Source organism: Sinohyriopsis cumingii, chromosome 1 (assembly GCF_028554795.1).
Source record: "Sinohyriopsis cumingii isolate HCF-2022 chromosome 1, ASM2855479v2, whole genome shotgun sequence".
Classification (NCBI taxonomy): Eukaryota; Metazoa; Mollusca; class Bivalvia; order Unionida; family Unionidae; genus Sinohyriopsis; species Sinohyriopsis cumingii.
In genome coordinates, this window is record NC_142961.1 from 421,671 (window position 1) to 439,974 (window position 18,304).

Genomic DNA, 18,304 nt, shown 5'->3' on the forward strand with positions numbered 1-18,304 from the left:
TTAAAAAAAGAAAAAATATCAGCCTTCGCATTTTCATCAAACTAAGTTTCTTTTTTCGCGTCATATCTGGCTATAATAGTAGTGACTGTTTCTAGCTATATTCTTTATGGAATTCCTAATGACTGTATATTAGGGCCTCGTCTTTTTCTACTGTTCACACATTTCTTAGATTTGTATCCAGTGCCTTCTAACACTTATCGTTTTTCCTGATGATTCCACAATGCATACAGCGGTAAATCTCTCGACTACATTGAAAACAAACTTCCAGTCGGCATCAACAATGTATCGCTCTGGTTTACATAACACATAATCTATATCGATGCATCTAAAACGAAATGTAAGACAATCGGAACAAGGCAGTGCCTATCGACTGCCATGAATTCAATTCTCACTCAAAATGATCCAAACGTCTCTAATGTTAAAAATAATAAATGTCTCAATTGACAAATACCTCAGCTGGAACTAACATATCGATTACCTATGTACTCGTCAAAAGAATTACTGTCTTAAAATTACAGTCGGAATTTTTTTTTCTCTTCCCAATTGCTGGAAATTTATTTTTCTCGATACATACTACCACTGGTAAACTATGTGTGATAACAGATCAGATTATAATCTGACCAGAATTGTTAAACTCCAGAAAAAGGCCACGTAAATAAATCCTGTTATATCACCCGCCAGTATTTTGTTTCCACGTTTACATGGGCTATCAGTACAATAAAATATGATTGTTTTAAAGGAATCATAACGTATAAGTCTCTGAGCAATCGTTTTCCAGATTATATCTCTAACCTAACTAAACTAAGACATCAAATAATGAATGTAGTCCCCGATCGACAACTAATAATGAACTCCAAAACTGAAGATCGAGAACCAAACATTTCAAAAGTTCTTTTACTACATTCTCGCCTACCGCTTGGAATTTCCTACCCTTGTGGATACGTAATTCAAATTCCTCTGCTAGATTTAAAACCTTATCAAAGAAATCATTTCTTAAACAGCTGGAATGATAGAGCAAAGCCTCCCAAAACAGATTTTAATAATTGAAATCGGCGGTCATCTGTGAATGATTTATTCTATGAATGTATATATGACTTCTGGCACGCTTATAATTTGTATACCGTTAGAATATAGTGTTCATATATGTTCTTGCTGGATGCTATAATTACACACAACAACTGGGTGGAGGATAGGACATCTCGTCTCGCAGTCAATGTTGAGTCCATTTTAAACCAACATAAATACACATCTTGGTATGTCCGCATGGACTCCTTGAAACTTTGTGTCGGATTCCTTTGAATAGATTAATGACGTGTGGCGTGCAGGTTAGATGTTAGATCTTAAAGCCCCATTGCCGCCGTTACATGCAAAATGTCATATATGCCAAATCATCTGAATAATACTGATTCTCTCAAAGATCTTATTGGTCTTAACATCATTGGGTTCCATAAAAAAACAAATAATATCGACGTTTCATCGCAGTATGAGCCATTTAATTTCTCACTCGAACTGAGAAACCCTGACTTTTTCAGACCGCTTCGGTGGCCTAGTGGTTAGAGCGTCCGCCTCGGATGTGGCAGGTCGCGGGTTCGAACCCCGGCCGAGTCATACCAAAGACTTATAAAAACGGTACTAACAGCTGCCTCGCTTGGCGCTCAGCATTAAGAGGTTAGTGTTAGGACTGGTCGGCCTGGTGTCAAGATAATGTGACTGGGTGGGACATCATGCTACATGTCTGTGGCATGATGCCCCAGTGCTAGACATCGCTATAAACTACCACACTGCAGATATTGTAGCTATATGACTGAGAAAAGCTACATTAGAAAAGCAAATCACACACACAAACAGACTAAGTGACAACAGAAACGTGCAAGACGTACGGACAAGATCGCATGCATTGTATATGACTGGCAGCTGCTTACTACAAGTCTCCGAGATAGCTTGTCCTAATCCATCTGAGAAAGGTACTTTAAGTCATGGTCTATTAATTCCTAATTCCCTCCTGTGTGTCATCTGAGAAAGGTACTTTAAGTCCTGGTCTATTAATTCCTAATTCCCTCTTGTGTGTCCTATGTACTTTGCCTATAAACATAGTTTCATTTGTTTTCAAATAATTTGGGCAAAATCTGGATTCCACCCTTGAGGAAATTATTTTCAGCATTAGATTCAAACAGCTCAACAAAACTGGAGTCGAAGGGAAATGAAAATGACAAGCATTAAAACATGCCTGATATGTGAAATGCCGAATTCGGGACCAAGAAAGAACATGAACGCTAAGTAAGAAAATGGTACACATGAAAAACACGACGAGGCCACTATACCGTTTATAATGTTCAATGACAGTAATAAATAACATCAAAGAAGAAATGAAAATTATTCCATATACATGCTGAAAATTATGAAAAACAGATTGAACGTGAAAGACTGTTAAGTTATTCTATGATACTGTGTCAAATAAATAAGACGTTGTGAAAATCGCACAAAAATTAATGCGATCGTGTGGATATTTAAACTTCTTTAAAAATGTATTCACAGAAGACAGCAATTGTGCCAATTTCACAATCAATTAAGGATTTTTCCTGGGAAAAATTGCATGTGTATGCTGGAAAAGAGTAAATAAAGATGTGATGTATTTGTGCAAGAAAAGCGAATTCGCGTTAATGTTTTGAATTGTAAGAAAGACACACATAATGGACTTCAGATTTAAAATGAATTATTTGTGTAGAAACACACAAAATGTATAAAACATCACTGTTTTATTATGTATATGTGTATGTATCTATCTACAAGTGTATATCATTAAGTGCCAGTAAAGACAGTAATTACAGGCAGCAAATGAAAGTCAAGCATCTGTTATTAACTATCTCTAGGATAATTTCACAGTGGAAAGTAGTGCCAATGTTGCTTACCAATCCGTTGATTCCCATCTTTAGCTGAACTGATGTTTAACTAGTTAACTAAGTAATGACCCTATTATACCCCTAGTGACAGGGTTAGCTGTACCACTGCATGATAAACAACGACTAAATAGATCAACAACAAATGTTTTGGTCACCGTGAACTAATGTATGGGCACAAATACATGTTCGCAAAATAAGTCATCTTATTACGTCAATGAAAGAAAGCGCAACAGTGTTAGAAAAATGAAGCTCATGCTGAAAATATTTTGCAATCACTGCACCTTGGAGATAAGTCCACCATCATGGACTTTTTCCTGGCAGGTTGAAGTATTCCTACGATTAGAATACCCATTATGTTTAATTACTGTAAATACAAAACTTTCATCGAAATATACTTTATGAAACTATTTCAGAGAGATATAACTCCAAAACGTAATATCAATAATCACGAAAACGATATCAATACCTTGACAAATAAATACCTATGCCTCCTTTGATCATAACTTAGAGGGAAACAACAATGCTATGACAACAATATGATTACATTTCACCATTGCATCTAATTAAGGATTCTCAATCAGACGGCATAGCTTCTGTATACGATGCCATAAAATGCTAGAAATCAAACTCATTCATGGTTTTATCACTACAGAGCTGCCAAAACAATTTGTATAAAATCCAAATATAAAATTTAAAGTTGTCTTGTGGAAATCTAATTTGACGAGTTTTATTATCTACCAGTGGAGTTCGTAGCATAGCAATCAGAGGGCTGTAGCCCCTCTAAACGATGACACAGAAGTCGCAAGTTTAAAGCTGTGTGAAAAATTGATTGGAATCTTGATGCTTCAAGCCCTACAAACAGAATCATTTAAATAGATGTCTTTCATATTTACTCTTTTATGTCACTACTTTCCAGTTCTTGCACAATATATGGTTTGAATGGCCATTGTTCCAATAAATTGTTTTTTTTTTTTCTCTTCATGTCACTATTGTGACCTTTATCAGTCGGCCATATCATTCGCTTCACCACTTAATAAAGTTTGTCATAAATTTTTATGAATTCTGCCCATTACATGTAAGTATACCTAAAATAAACTGTCGATATCAAACCGTTTCTCCGCTTAATGTTCACCCACACAATGAAGTTCAGCACATATATATATATATATATATATATATATATATATATATATATATACTGTATCCACGAGATAATGGGCCAAAGCATAATAAATAGCTGAGAAAGGAAATGGAACAAGTTATGTTGCTACATATTTGAAGGTTTTCTCCATAAAATGGACCGAGATAATGAATTGGCAATGCACTCTTTGTGTATCTGTGTGGTACCGTCTTTTTCGTTCCTGGGATCAGGATTGTGGAGGGTAAGTAGTCTCCCCATCCAAGAATTTTTTGTTTGGTTGTTATTTGTTCTTCCTTTCCAATTATCCATCATAATGCACTTAATAAAATTGTAGAACATGTTAGGCTATCAACGTTAAAAATGATTTTTAAATGTAAGGAGCTTTCAAACACACTATTATGATTTACAGACCTCACTTTTCATACTTGAAGAAATTATACAATCTCCATAGACAAAAATATACAAACTCTGAGAAATTCCCCATATCTAACATTGTCAAACAGGGCTGTGTATTCGCTCCGGTACTCTTCAACCTCTTCTTCACACAGGTACTGCTCCAAGCCATCCATGACCTTGGCCTTGGTATCTACATTAGATATCGCCTAGATGGATCAGTGTTTGATCTCCGTCGCCTAGCTGGAAAAAAATAAAAAACGCTAGAAGACTCATCACTGAAGCACTCTTTGCAGATGAACGTGCCTTTATGGCCCATGACGAGACTCACCTACAGGCAAGCCTCCAACCTATTTGGACTCACAGTTAGCCAGGGAAAGACAGAAGTCCTCTACCAGCCTGTTTCAAATACTGTCCTATCACAACCCTGCATCACCATTGGCGACACGCAGCTGAAGAATGTGAACAGTTTCAAATACCTTGGCAGCACAATATCCAGTGACGACTCCCTGGACAAAGAGATCACTGCGAGGATCCAAAAAGCCAGTCAAGCACTCGAACGAATCCGAACCAGTCCGAACAAGGTCTTGCAGCACAAGGACATACGACTGCCAACAAAGATGAAAGTGTACAATGAAGTTATCCTCACGTCTCTCTTGTATGGCTGTGAAACATGGACAATATACCGAAGGCATATCAGTCAGTTGGAACAATTCTACCTGCGCTCCCTGAGATCCATCATGCGAATCAAATGGCAGGACTGAACCACCAACCAGGAAGTCCTTGATAGAGCCAACACAACAAACATCGAAGCCAAACTAATCCAGGCCCAGTTTCGTTGGACTGGCCATGTCATCCGCATGGATCGAAACAGAATCCCAAAGCAGCTGTTATTTGGCGAGCTAGCCCAGGGCAACAGAAACCAAGGCCGCCCTCGCAAGAGGTACAGCAACAATCTCAAGACGCACATCAAATGGACAGACCTTCAACCCCACCAGCTCGAGCTCGCTTCCTCAGAAACAAGCTACTGGCGAGCCCTGACCAGTAAAACATGTTCCACCTTCGAGGTTGACCGCCACCAGTGTCTTGCTGAAGCTCGTGAGAGACGTCACAGAGCTGTATCCCAGCCACCCCCAACCACCGGTGTCCTATACCACGCCTGCAACCGCCTGTCTGCATCGGAATTTGTACTTCAGAGCCACATGCGCGTCCACCGTCGATGAGATCGCACAAATTGTCTTCATTGGCTCTAGCGACTACCAAGAAGTTAATGGGGGAATGTTTAGCGACAATGGGAAAATACATTACAGACTCCCCTTGGGCACGTTTAGCGACAACACGTTTTAGCTTTAGTATCCGCTGATACACCATCGCTTCTCGTCTCTCTCCACCACCGGTGCACCCCAATTCATCGTCTTCTTAGTTTTCGTCATGTTTGAAAACTGTGTCGCATTGATTCGCTGCGCACAAACGCTAGCACATCTATAAAGGGAATGTGACGTCACAGGTCGCTCTCTTCGGATTGGGAGACAGACTCCATACTATATCTGAATTTGGAACGCATATTGGGATTGGTGAATAAAATCAATCCTTTTCGATCCGCTCTTCCACTATAAAAAACCCCGGTTCACTTTATTCCCTTCACCTGTTCTCGTCACAAGATGTGGACTAACGTTGAATCATCTACCATCGTATCGTCGATGCTGTTCCGCACGGACTTACTCATGTGTTTGAAATCAACATGGACAATCATCCGTATCACCGATACGAGCGTTTGGAAAAGAAGAATTTATGTGGAGAGACAAGGCTTTCTGAAGAGAGTCGTCATCTACGGTCCAGAAGTCAGAAAAAGTTTGAGGACGAGAAGAAAACATTTGCGATGCCCTCTACGTAAACGGAATGGTGTTACAAAAATACCTAAGACTCTTTTCATGGCCACTCATATGCCTCAAAAAGATATTTATTCTCGAAGCCTAACACATTTTTTTATAGTCGATTTTATGTATTAGGTGTTGTATATGTTTTATATGTCTATGTCTATATCTCGTCAGTTCCGCTCCCGCCAATTGTTGTTTTATTGGTATATTTTATGAACTATCTGGACTTACACGCCAACCGCTACCCGCTGAATAGCTGAACTTACCCGCTACGCTATACAACAACCCAGCTTTCCCTTGTCGCTATACAGGCCCAATATTCCCCATTTTCAATTGCCCATGTCGCTAAACGTGCCCATATTGTGCAAAAAAGTGTTGTCGCTAATCGTGTCCAAGGGGTGGGGGTGGGTCTGTAATGTATTTTCCACTGTCGCCAAACAGCCCCCATTAACTACACACACACACACACACACACACACACACACACATAAAAGTGTCATAGATCATCTTCCAGTGTCTCACCAATTGTACGCTGATGACACTCAAATATACAAATCTAGCCACCCAACTGAAGTTGATGATACCATCCAAGGTGTAGAGAGGTGCATTTCTGATGTGAAATCATGGATGACAAGTAACAAGCTGCAGATGAATGATGATAAAACTGAGGCCATTCTGATCACAACACAAAGACTTTCTCATTCACGTCCTTTACTTCAAACAATAAATATCAGCAGCACCAACATTAAATTCACACAGTCAGTACGAAACCTACGTGTTACTCTGGACAGTACTCTCACATTGCACCAACATGTCATGAAGATATGCAAGGCTGCATATCTTGAGCTGAGACGCATCAGCTCAGTTCGCAAATATCTTTCTGTTGATGCCACTAAAACACTTGTATATTCATTAGTACTTTCAAGACTGGACTACTGTAACTCAATTCTGACTGGTTCATCTCAATATCTACTCCAGAAACTTCAAAAAGCTAGATACTTAGAGTACCACGATCAGAGCACACCTCCCCAGTAGTTAATGGGGATCTTATAGGGTCTATGGGATTTATCATTACAGACCCCCTTGGGAACATATAGGGTCTATGTAAATTTAACATGGAGAAAAATCGTGGGAACATATAGGGTCTATGGGAATTAACATGGCCAAAAACCCTGGGACAATATAGGGTCTATGTAAATTTAACATGGAGAAAAATCGTAGGAACATATAGGGTCTATGGGAATTAACATGGCCAAAAACCCTGGGACAATATAGGGTCTATGTAAATTTAACATGGACATAAACCCTTGGGACTGTATAGGGTCTATGTAAAATTGAAACAGGGAGGGTCTCTATTTTTTTTAAAAAAAAATAAAATAAAAAAAGGGGTAGGCAATTCAAAGACTATCTCTTTTCGAGAAATATGGCTGGCCCTGAAAAGGGCCTTTGGGTTTTCTTCTTCTTCTTCTTCTTCTTCTTCTAATTTCTTCTTTTCCTCCACCAAGTTCTTATTTTATCTCCTACACTCTTCTTCTCTTTCTTTTTTTTCTTCTCCTCCTCTTCTTTCTTCTTCTCTTCCTCCTCTTCTTTCTTCCTCTTTTCATTTTCTTCTTCTTTTTCAATCTTTTCGTTCCATTTGCGTATTCTTATTCTTTCCTCTTCATCCTCCTTCTCCTCCTTGATCTCTTTCATGACACCACTAATCTTGTCCTTTGCTTTCCTTAAGTTATTAATTTCCATCTTCACACGATGGGGACTATAGGAATAATGGTCTTCAACCAGTCTTAATAGCATCTGTTCCATTATTCCTAAGTTGTCTAAAACGTCTTGCAAGGTTTGAATTTTGTCGATTTGGTTTGACGCCATCTTCTTTTTATTCTTTGCAGAATGGTTTGAACAACGAACACTGTGGGTTATTATAGTGAAAGCGCGGACGTGATGTAAAACATCCCCCTAAAAAACATAAAATCGATCTTACCTAGATCATGACCCAACAACGCGCGAACGTGAAGGAAAACATCCCCACTTTTCTCATTTCATATAATATAACCCAAACTATACTCTCCACATACGCTAAGAAACAATAAAGAAACCCATAATCTACTATTCACACAAACTTACTTTATTAGTTACTAACACAAACACACAATCACATACACTCCCACTATCAATAAAGAGTTAGTGTTTATTTTCACACTACTCTACCTACACACATTGGCAAATCGATCGTTATTTCTTTTCTAGAGTATTGGGTAGCCCTGAAAAGGGCTGTTTTGTTTGGAACTTCATGGACACCTGGTTAATGGTGGCACCTTCCAGGCCTGGCGCCACATACACATCTTATCCCCCAGTTACTTTTTACCTTTTGGGGGGAGAGAGCAGAGACAGGATATGTCGCTTCAGAATCCCAATTTTCGCTCTCTGGGATTTTGAAATTTCTTCTCTCCTTTTCCTCCTCCTCTTCTTTGTTTCTTCTTTCCTCTTTATATCTTCTTTCTTCTTCTTCTTTACATCTTCTCTCCTCCTCTTCTTTGTTTCTTCTTTCCTCCTCTCTTATCCTTCCCTCCTCGACAATGGCTTCCGCGGCCAGTTCATTTAATATGCGCCTGGCATATTCCAGATGCACATGAAGCTCCAACAGTTTCTCAAGTCTCGTGTTCATTTTTTGGTGTTGATCAATCAACAAGGGTAGCTGGACTGACGAACGAGTTTCAATTTATACTGAAAGCGCGGACGTGAAGGAAAACATCCCCCTAATAACATAAAATTCATCTTACCTAGATCATGACCGAAAAAAAACAATAACGCGCGGACCTAAAAGAAACACTCACTCACTTTTTATGCTACCCATCACTATTTTAAAATTTTTTATAAATCACTTCAATAGACTATCCACATACGCAAAGCAATTCAATCTAACTCCAAATATACACCTCTAACAACCAAACAAACATCATTTTAATCTACTATCCACACCAACTTACTTGAGCTCTTACAAACACAAACACACCAACACATACACTTTCACTATCAATAAAGAGTTAGTGTTTATTTTCACACTACTCTACCTACACACACATTGGCAAATCGATCGTTACTTCTTTTCTAGAGTATTGGGGTAGCCCTGAAAAGGGCTGTTTTTTTGTTTGCTATGGCATTCTTTTTTAGTTTCTAAGAATGCGATGTCCTCTGAGGATAGACTTTCTGGCGATAGGTCTGCTTCTTCGGAAAGAGAAGAAGAACTCTTTGGTGTCGATACGACAATCGACAAAGCCTCTGTCAGCTTCAGGTTGTTGCTGCTGTTGCTGCTGTTGCTGCTGTTGCTGCTGTCTCTGAAGTCTGTACTTCTCCGTCCATTCTTCTTTTTCCCTGTTCACTTCTTCTCTGAAGAGCTCTTCTATCAGGTCTTCAGTGATTTTTAACATTCTCACATTCTCTATTTCTTCTGGCTTCGGTATCAGACTGTGTCTGACCCTATGCAAATTCACGTAGGCTTCGTTGAGCTTAGCTAGTTTGGAGCACATCTTCTTAGGAGGATGAGTCGACAATGGATGGCTAGACTGGAAACAACCCCGGTTATTATAGTGAAAGCGCGGACGTGAAGGAAAACATCCCCCACACGATTTTCGATTCGCAACGTTCAGTGATTGTCATGAGAGGGATAGTAAGAAATGAAAGAGCATCAATTCAACATTCTTATAGCTAAACAAAAGACAAAATCATTTTTTCAAAACACAACATTTTTTATTCAAAAATCACTTAACACTAAACAACAACTCTAACATTTTTAACAATAATCCAACACTATAACATCAAACCATATTTTTTCAAATCACTAACATTTTTTTCTCAATCTACTTTAAACAGGGCTGACAACGTTGTGAATGAAATTGTGATTTCCACTGTTGGAAATCATTAGGCCATTGATGGACACTACGTTTCCTAGCTTGAGACAAAAGATAAGCATAATGGTCACAAAACCATCGATCTACTTTCACATCGTTTCTAGCAGAAGAACGAGGATCGAAATGAGTCACTAAATGTTCTAAGGAATAGCCCAGGCTGCGATGATGCAGAAAATACACACAGTACTGTCCACACACCAAGGAATCTGTGCCTTGTAATTTCACATTATTGAATCGGGTGGTTTGAGCATTTCTTCTCATAAAGTCGATGATATCGTCTTCCAAAGGGGGCAATCCGTACGAATCAAAATATTCCACACATCCTTCTTGAGGAAAGTAGACGGCTACCCAGTGGGTTCCTGGGAGATGACTGTCGTCCGTGTTGATTACGTAAGCTTGATGGTCTTTAGGTTTGCGATGAGGGAGTTCATCTTTAGCACAGACGACAGGATTCCAAGAAGCCGTATACGAACTGTGGTTCAAAAGGTAATAAAGTTCCCAGGTATCCATTGATTTGTGTTTTTTCTTCTTCACAGGTAATAATAAGTCGTCAATTCGATCCTGACCTTTTGCTTGAAAATGTCTGACGAATAAACGGTTATTCGTTCTGTTTCCTCACTCTGATTCAGAAGAGCTTCGATACGATGGATCTCTTGAGTGGTTAATGGTGGACAAGAATGCTCACGCAAGTCTTTATACCACTGGTGCAACACGTCTTTGTTTGAGATGAGACTCCAAGCTTCGTCCAGATACTCGTCCAATTTTTCTTCTTGACTTAACATCAGGCATTTATCGTGTTGAATTTGACTGGGATGATCGTTTTGACATCCATAGCAATTTTTCTTGATCAATTCCGTCATTTTGTCGACCAAGTGTTTGGCAAAACAGGAGACTAAATGGGCTTCTTGTTCTGGCCATCTTGACTTCATCATGACAACTTCTTCGTCTTTGTCTTGGGATCCTTCTTCCACGATCTCCTCACATTCCGTCTCCAAAGTTTCTCCACTTTGTAAAGAGGGATAACAGTCTTCCATGGTTTCTAATAATCTAGAATGACTTCTCTCAAACTGTTGATTTCTATGGTATTATCAAATTCTGCATACAGGATGACGTTCAACGTTACATCATCTTCAGGGGTTCGGTTTCCAAACTGAATTTCCACACGAATCTGGCCGGATTTTATAGGGTGGAAATGTCCCTCGTCGCTGCCTTGGTCTGGAGTGAAATCGAAAGCCCACAAAGCATAACCTCCGTCATAATCGTCGTACGTAATACCGTGACTGGTGTTGGTTCCTAACTGACCCGTGGCTTCGTACAGGGACAAGTACGATCTCAAGTAATTCTTCTTCTCAAAGTCGGGTTCGAAAGGTCGGGTACACAAGGACTTGCCATCACGACTGACTTCGATTTTCTTCACGTTGAAGTGATGAAAGTTGAAAGGATTTTTAGTGAAGGCTCCGTTGAAGGCTTCATTCGAGACCATGCCAATGATCAAACGTTTGGGTAGCTGTCCTTGGAACAGATGATCTTCGATCATGGATTTCTGTCCCCTAGGAATAGTGAAAGTTTTCACTTCCACGCGTCGTATGGGATACTTGGCGGTCGTTCTGCTCAACGTCTGACTGATGTCGTTACCTACTTTAGGTAACACTTCCACACGGCGTACGTAGAGTCTGGCTTCTTCGATTTTGGTTTTGTAATCGGCACTGTCAGCTATTAAATGGAAAGCGGTACTGCTACGATTCAGTCTCAGGCGAACATTCACCCCGTTCAGCAAATATTTTTCTTGCAACCACATGTCCAAATGCAAACGATCCATCAGTTCTAAACTTTGGTTGACTCCCATGATTCTCTTTCTTCGTTCTACAAATCCCTCATTGGTGGTTGTTTTTGATTTGGGGTCAGCTTCAAGACCTGTTTTATCAAATTCGCCCGCTTCGTCAGGTTCCCATAGCACGCAAGCATTGAGATGACTATCCTTGGCATCTATTCCGTACGTCAAGAGATTTTCCAGGTAGGCACGGTAAGGGTAAGTATCCATGCTGCTACTGACTAGTTTGTTATTCAAGTACAAGTCCACTGAGCTGAACAAGGAATGCATGAAATTGTTGACGGGAGCTACTGGCTCAGTGTCTATATCATTTCCATCCTTATCTAGAACTTTGACTTTCAAGTACAAGTAACTGCTATTCAGATCGATGTAATCTTCGGGTTGTCCTTTGATTTCAAACTCGATGGGAGCGGAATCGGCCAATGAGGAGACGGGATGAAATTCCACCCACTGGGATTCTTGCATCGTCATCATGGTGGGGGGCATGGCAAACAGATCCAGTTCCGTCTTGGAACAGGCGCAAGACTCTCGGTGCATCATTTTTTCTGTGTTTCAATAATCGAAAACGTCTAAGTCTCGAACGGTTCTTCTTTTCTTGGCCTTTCTCGCTTGAAGTCTGGTGAAAGGGTGTTTTCTTCGTCGTCTCTTTCTGCCTTGTCCTTGCTGAATGCCTGACTCGGTAGCGTGCAGGGCATTTATAGGTGTGTCTCGTCGGCCTAAAATGTCTTTGCCCGTTTGCAGCAAGACATTTTTGCCTGCCCTCATGAAGGCTTCTTTAGGGTTTTGTTTGTCGATGATGACATTTTGGAGAAATTCTTTGCCTTGCGTCAGTGCCGCATCTTTCAAGGCGTGCAATCCGCGTGTCACCATCGGTTTCAACACCGGGACCACCGAACGAAAGACCGATTTTAACATATCTCCTAAACCGTGTCCTCGCTGTCGTGCAACCCCTCGGTACACTGGATACATGACTTACTTACGAGTCGTGAGAGAACCGTTTTCGAAAATGGAGTTTCACCGTGACTTTTCCTTTGGTGAATGGAATATTTTGTCCCAAATCTCCTTTTATAGTAATGTTGACCGTGTCCAAATACGACTTGCTGACGGGTAAATAATGAGGATGTACAAATTCGCGGTGGACGTGGTAAGTGTTTCCACCTTCCTCGTCAGTGTTCGTGGTAGAATCCACTTTGAAAGGAATGACACGCAGTAATGGCACAGAGGTGTGTCCCACCACGTTGTACTCCACCACATCGGAGTACACGAACATTAAATTCAGTCCTTGGTTCAGTTCTACCGGTTTTCCAAAAGCTCTGTAAAAATCCATATTACTGTTGATCTTGGGGCTCCAATTGTTTGTGACCATTGTTGAATGTCCACCCAAAATTTCAAACAAACTACCATTGAACCTGAAGGACAATGTGTCCGTATCTGGAAATTTCATCAGTAAGCGACGAGCCACTTTATGGTACTCCAGGGTGACACTTTTTTTGGCTCTGTTCAGGGCTTTGCCAAAGGCGAACTCGAACCTGTCCGCAATAGTGTCCACCAAATGTTGACCACTAAAATAAAACCCTGCTGGAATTTTCACGGTGTAGATACTGAAGGCTGGTTTGCTGGCTGGTCTTGTGATCCCTAAAAACCCGATGTCAGTCATGGCTTCTTGTAATTGTTGGTTCAGGATTTCGACCTCAAAAAAGTTTTGTTTTTCGGTGATGTTTTGGATTTGTGTAGGGTGAATCATTTCTACTAAAGCCACTTCCCAATGGGCTTCGTGATCTAAGGGGATGGCTTGAGGTAATTTGGCCGTGTAACAGCACAACGTGTTCTTGGGAAACACCTCCATGGAACTGTCACTGGGTAAGGTCAAGTAAAATTGGTTTTGGTGACTCATAATTCCAGAGTTCTGTGGCTGTCCGAGGGGATATTACTGGACGTCAGAGGTGTGTCTCCGCCCAAAATAGGGTTCTGGTTGTGGTTGTTGTTGGAGTGGTGACTGGCACTGGCACTGGACACAACGTTCCCGTTCGAGAAGAATTTCAGGGAGGGATTGGGAAGCAGGTAACCGATGCAACTGCTCAATAAAATGGTCCACAATTGTTTGTCTCCTTGTTGCAAACTCAAATTGGCGATGGCTGCCCCGATGACACAATACACCACGAAGATTTGGCAGAAAAAGACGATTTGCGTTTTAGGCACACGTTCTCCACACCACACCCACAAGGGTTGTTTTTGTAAATCTTGCACAGAAGAACTAGGTGAAGGAGGATTGGTCGACGTAGCTGCGTCTGATGTGTGAAAGGGCATGATGGTCACTTCTTTTTATAGTCGATGACTTGCGAAGCGTCGATCCAAGAATCGAAACTGGGTGGATATCCTTTCCAACGTACTTTGACTTCTTTGACACGTCGTTTGCCCACTTTACGGGTTCTGCGTTCGAGAATGCTTTCGATGTCGTACACGTCGTCTTCTTTTTTGGTGACACGTTGTAACTCGGGCAAATAAAACGTTCCTTTGAGCACTTCTCCGTTCATGTCTTCCAATTTATAGACGGTAGGATGACGGCCATGCACTCGTCCAGTGACGCGAAACAATTCGGTCGTCCAGTTAGGTAAGTAACCTTTGTCGAAAGTGCGTTTGGTTTTGCCAATGCGCACCCAATCTCCTACGGCCAACTCTCCACTTTTCTTGGGGACAGCCCTCGTCGGGGACGTACCGAACAGACGCTCAAACACCAACACTTCATTGTCGGGAGTCACTTCTTGCGGGGCACGTCCGATGCTTCGATGGTAAGATTGGTTGTACGCTTGCACCAGGTGCGGTAAGATGTCGATGTACTTCAGAGTGTGGTGATGCGTAAAATATTTCCACATGCGTTCTTTCAAAGTGCGTTGAAAACGCTCCACGATGCTGGCTTTGGTTTCGGGATTCTCGGTGGTAAAAAAATGAATGTCACGTTTCTTTAATTCTTTTTGGAAAGCTTGGTTCAGAAATTCGGTGCCTTTGTCCGTTTGCCATCGAAGAGGGTGACGGCCGCTTTGTTTCAACACTCGTTGCAGGGCTCGCACTAACTCGCTGCTGGATTTGGAAGTCAAGGGTACGACCCAGGCAAATTTGGAAAAGACGTCGATGACACAAAACAGATATTTGTAGCCACGATTGTAGCTGGCCAAATGAGAGACATCGGCTAAATCGGCTTGCCATTGATGATCGATGCCTTCCACTCGGGTGCGACTTCTGGCAAACTTGCGTCGAATGGGTTTGTGTAAAGTGTAGGTAGCTTGTTCTTGTAACCATCGTTGCACTTGAGGTAAACGGAGACTTTTCAGTCGCGTTTTGGCAGCACGATACAATTTTTGAACTCCTGCGTAACCTGCAGGATGCGAGGGATCGTAGTAAATGCTAGCTAAGACTTTTTCCATTTTTTTGCTGTGTTAATAAGTCACCCACTCTTCGGTGATGCTACTTTGGGTGGGTCGAAAGGGTGGTTTGGAAACGGATTTACGTGTCCGATGGGCTACGGGGGTAGAAGTCGAAGGTAGTGGTGATGGAGGTGGAGGTGGCAATGGAATGGCTTTGGTTTTCTTTTCTTTTTTCGCTTCTGGTTTCCCTTCTTTCTTTTTCACTTCTGTCGAAGGAGGCGTGGACATCATCTTTTTAACCCAAGCTTTCATTTCTTCTCGTTGGGGTGTGGGGGACGGGGTCAACAAGGATGCTGCAATCTTACTCGAAATGGGAGCTGCTGACGGTGTTTGAAACACTTCGCGCATCTCTTCTTCCTCAGGTCTTTGTGGGGTAGCATCTCTGGTGACCCATGGGGATGGTAGTGGTGGTGGTAATGATGATGATGGTGCTGGACTTTTCATCAAGGTCTTAAAATCTTTTAGAGTGGGTAAAGCTGTTTCGTCTAAAGCTTTCTGGTGAAAGAGTTGCAGTCTTTGCAAGAGTTGACCGTACTTTTGCGATTTTTCTGTTTCGGACAAATCTTGGCGATCCATCAAGGATTGCAATTCGTGTTGTAACTGGGACATCTCGCTCAAATTGGGATTGGGAGGTAAATGCGGGGTGCGTTGTTCTTGCCACCGATGGTATTCCATCCATCGTTTGTAAGGCACTAAAGCTAGTTTTCGTCCTTCCATGGGGTTGTCAGGGGTCGATTCTGAGATCTTGGAACTTCCGAGGCCTTTTTATCTTGCTCCCACCAGTCCTCCCAACATGGTTCCCAAGACTCCTTTCAGTATGGGGCCTAACAAGAGAGGTAAAATGCCTCCACGTTGGACCAACATCTTCTTTTTTTGACGAATGGGAATTTTCTTTTGAACCATTTGGCGAAGAACGTGACGATGTTTGCCTAAGCATTGTTTCTGGTGTTTGGACAAAGGGATCGTGCCTTTCAAAACGTTCAAACAACATTCGCACACGGTATCGATGACCTCTTTGGAGGCCGTTTGAATGAGTTTTTTTCGTAGGGGTGAAGAAGCTTTGGACAGGACAGATAACAGGGCCCCATGTTTAGCTAAACGTGGTGGCAGTCCTTTCCTTTTCTTTCCTTGGGGTTTTCTGGAGGGTGACATTTTTTGCTTGTGGTTCCGGGACATTCACCGAACAGACACTAACGTCGATGACTTAACGTACACCCTTTTATCTTTTTTTTGGGACTATCGCTTTGTCATAAAGGTGACAATGTTTTTCCCAAAATCACCAAGGAATCCTCCCCTTTGTTGACGCCTCTTTTTCTTGGAACGACTGTGTCTTTTCTTAGGGTAATGTCGATGCTTGGCTAAGCGCTTTGTCGGATGACGCGTCTGCCTTTGTCTCTTTCTTTTGTGGCTTCTTGGAGGTGACATCTTTTTTACAAGTTCACTGATACCCCGACTTGGTCACAGGCTCTTTTTATACTGGAACGCGTCGCCACTGATTGTCTTTACGTTTTATCAGTTTGAGGACAGGCATGACACGTTGTGCAGGGGTACGCAACGGACTAAATCGAGCCAGTTCTTGCTTGGACAAATCCAGTAAACTTTGTAACATGCCCGATCTTTCTTGGACTTTGATTTTGGGAGAAGGTACTTTGTGAGCAGCAGCCACTGCCACTAAATTGGAGGGTCCTGCCACTGGGGAAGTTCTTTTGGGGGTCATCAACTGAGATGTTCTTGGTGTGATCAACGTCTCCAAGTACTCTTCAGTTCTGGGTGTCATCAACGGAGAAGTGGATGAACGTGAGGATGCCGGAGACGCAGTCACTGCCGTGGCAGGTCGTGGTTTGCGAGTGTAAGGTTGCGTCCTGGCCGAAGTGCCTCTCTTGCGACTAGTTTTCTTCTGTGGACTTTTCTTTTTCTGGGGACTTTTTCTCTGTTTCTTTTTCTGGGGGCTTCTTTTCTTTTTCCGGGGTGGTGGTGTCTGGTAAGAGGAGGGTCCTGCCACTGGAGAAGTTATTCTTCTTGGGGACCTGGTCTTTTTCTTTTTCTTCTTGGGGCTTCGTTGGACTTTTGTCTTGGGGATAACTTTGGGGGCATTAGGATCCCATCTTAAGAGTGAGCGAATGATGACCCCTCCTAGAGTACCGCTCCCTCCAGGTTTCAAAATGATTTGTTTTTTGGTTTGAGTGTCGATGCGGGGATCGGCCAGTTGGACCAAAGCGACTTTGTTTCGATCGAAAAAGCTTTTGGTTTGATGAGGAATCTGAATGATCCCTTGGAGTAATTGACGTGCTCTCACCGTGAACCATCGTAAGACTTCTTTGAGTCTAGCTTCTAAGACACGAGCTCGTGTCTGTGGATTTTTTTCTCGACTGATACCATACAAGGCACGAATCAATTTGACGGGAAGATGCGACTGAAGGGACGTCATGTTCACACTGTGTGAGACAGACGAAAAAGGGTCTGAGGTTTTTATAGATTTTTTGATGGGGAGTGAAATGAAGTCGAGGACGGAGACGTGTACAGGACAGGCCCTCCGTCTTGGCACCAGTGGTGAAACAAGTGGGTACGAAATCGCAAATCCTCGGGGGTCGTAGGTTTCAAATCGACGAGTAAATAGGCGTGTGGCGTTTGAGTGGCATCGTCGTACGCCTGAGTCAGCCAAGGCGTTCCTAACTGTTTGGCTAAGACTTGCACTTGCGATTTATCTCGAGGGCTTTTAAACAAGACCACGTAATGCGCATTGAGACTGATGGTGCGATGGGCTTTACTTTGTTGAAACAAATTTTGGGTGATGTAAATGACACTGGCATTACGGTGATGCCCTTTGCGCGTGAA